The following is a 3,028-nucleotide window of genomic DNA, read 5'->3' on the forward strand; positions in this document are numbered from 1 at the left end:
GTAATTCAATTACCTAAAATTTATTTTCTTTCTATATAAATTGCGTGCTTGTAATCAAACACATCCTAAATGTTGTTTCATTTTTACTTGTGAAAATTACACCATATACATACTTTTTTTTTATAAATTATTCATTTTATATTACTACCATTTTTTTATACCAAAAATACTACACTTTATGCAGTAAAAGTAAATAGTATAGAATTGACTCTTTGAATCTCTCAACAATTTTCACGATTTGAAGCCATCAATTAATCCCCCAAACGCGACCTAGACGCATCCCTATTATTTCCAAAACTAATCCCCAAATAAATGGATCTCTCTTTGAACACAAAATCTAGAATCCCCATATTTTCGAAAAGTTTCACCAATGCACCACAATCATCTCTATCTTCAAATGAACCAAGCCTTGTTTTACATCATATATTTAGCGAAGAATTGATTTATCCACTCATGCGATTTCACAAATCCTTGATTTCTATACCCTTGTTTACAAATCCCTGAAACCTATGTTTTAAGTAATTGATTTAAGTATGAAAATATGCAGATATGACCTTTGTCTCATGTAATCTTAAGACTTTATATAAAAAAAATTAAAAAAAAAAAAATCTGTGATTCATACAAGGAATCTGCCGATTTGGAGATTTTCATTGAGCATATAAATCCTAATAGTTCATACTAGTATTTCCACAAACCTACAACCATATGAGAGAGAGAGAGAGTAAATACAATATCTTTGTTCATATATCTATAAGACTTTGATATCAGAAGATGTCATCACCAAATCGCCGCTCAACATTAGGTTTAGGGAAGAACAAACAACCAATCGAAGGTGTACCACATCCTGCTAATCCATCCCATCTTTTATTAATGGGATCTAATAAGAACCGAGAAGGAAGATGAAGTGAATCATCAATGATTATGATTGAATCAGTCTAATTTCAAGATTTTTTTTTTATTTTTTTTATTTATTATTATTTTTTTTTTTGGCTCTTGGGAAGTAGTGGCATTTAAGGGATTATCCAACTCTAAATAATTTCACCTTAATGCAGTGGGAAATTGTTTTTGTTTTGGCATGTTTGGACGGCATATTGATCTCGTTCTATGAAGATTCTACTATGATGTTCTATATCAATTATAATCATATTTTGGCATGAAATGAGATCATTATTTTATATATTGTCGTGTTAGAATATATATATTACACCAAAAAAAATTGAGATAGATTTTAGAACTCATGAAGAGGATTTTAATTGCAACTTTTTGGCTGTAGTGTTGTGAATTTGTGTTTGAGCTTACTCGTGATTTGAATCATTGAAGGTTACATGAAAGCCATTCAATTTCTCATCATTTTTTCAACGTGTTTCATTTTAATGATACTTGTTGATATATTTTTTTTCCTTTTTAGAAGACATAATGCTTGTTCGAATCGTTTAGACATTTGCAAGCCGTAAGTTGAGATATTCGATGACAACGCATGGACAGATTCGACTTATGAGTATGAAAATCCACCACTAGAATTTGAATTCAATAACAAATAATACCCAATATTCCAACTATCATTTCCTGTTTGTGTATCAAAATTTAGCCATGGATTTCTAATAACAACCGACTTTTCACTCAAATTTTTATCCATTCAGATATCTAGCTAACTCTTTCAAAATTTGTCATTTCTTCATCTTCACTTCGAAAGCCCCCACAAGAACCTAAAATTTTTGTTAGATGCAAACTGCCACTACAGCTACAAATCTCTAATTTCAAAAACTGTTTTTGGAATCGAAAAATAATTGTATTACAAAATCATAGATATAATATTTTGGATATAATAACGGAAGAAAAAATTTACTTGTAATCAATTTATCTATAAAATCTATTGAAGAAAAAACACAAGGATATATAGTTGGATGTAATTTTGAATATCGAGTTATGATATTTATCACCCACAAATCACCAGTTATGACTCATATAGTAATATCCTATTAATAGTATAATGCAAAGCAATGTAAATTTGGAATTTGAATTTCTCTATGTTAAGCAATACCAATTAATGCCGTCGACTTGAATTTCCTTTATCTATTTCAGTTATATTTTAAAAATGGAAAGTTCAACATACAGTAATAGTGGATTCTAAAAGAATTGTGTAGTAAATTTGGTTATAATTTAGGTTTAGTATAGGGATGACAAAAAAACTCTTTTAACCCGATACTCATGGGACACCACCCAAAATGGGGCGGGTATGAGTATATGGGATGGGTATGAGGCAAGGGTCATTGCTCCGAAATAGGTATGAGAAATATAGTCCCCGTCCCATTACCCGCCTCGTTTGATATTAATTTCAAATTTAAGTTTTTATCAAACAAAAATAATATATTTATCATCATTTTTAAAGAGAACATAAGTTATTTTTAACAAATTGGTAAAAAAGTAATACTATTTACTAACTAAGGACATAAAAAATAAAAACAAAAAATAAAATAATAAAAAATAAATGGGGCGATAAATGGGGCAAGAGACTTGCCCCGCCCGATCCGACCTCGATAAAGGGGGCAAGAGACTTGCCCCGCCCGATCCGATCTCATGCCCGAATCCGCCCCGTCCCGCTTTAATCGGGTATGGATATGGAATAAGATAACAAAAATACCCAATGGGACGAAGGTGGGAATGGCCGATCCATCCCATACTCGCTCTGTTAGCATCCCTAATTTAGTAGTATAAAATAAATTATTATATATTAGTTGAGTATAAATAAATTTTTCCCCAGTTATCAATTTTTCCCAACTTTCAAAAGTACCTTCCCAACTCACCTTTCTTAGTAGCCCAAAGAACTCCAGCCCACAACATGAAGGTTAATTATATGGATCCACTAGATTTCTGGGGTGTATATATTATTTACCTGTTTGAAATAAAAAAAGCTAAAATTACCCTAAAATTCTACCAAAATTACTTTTTAACGGATGACTGATACGTTATGTTTCATATCTCTCTCTCTCAAACTTTTTTTTTTTTTTTTTTTTTTTTTTTTTTGTGT

The sequence above is a fragment of the Olea europaea genome, chromosome 12 (genome assembly GCF_002742605.1).
Source record: "Olea europaea var. sylvestris chromosome 12, O_europaea_v1, whole genome shotgun sequence".
Classification (NCBI taxonomy): domain Eukaryota; kingdom Viridiplantae; phylum Streptophyta; class Magnoliopsida; order Lamiales; family Oleaceae; genus Olea; species Olea europaea.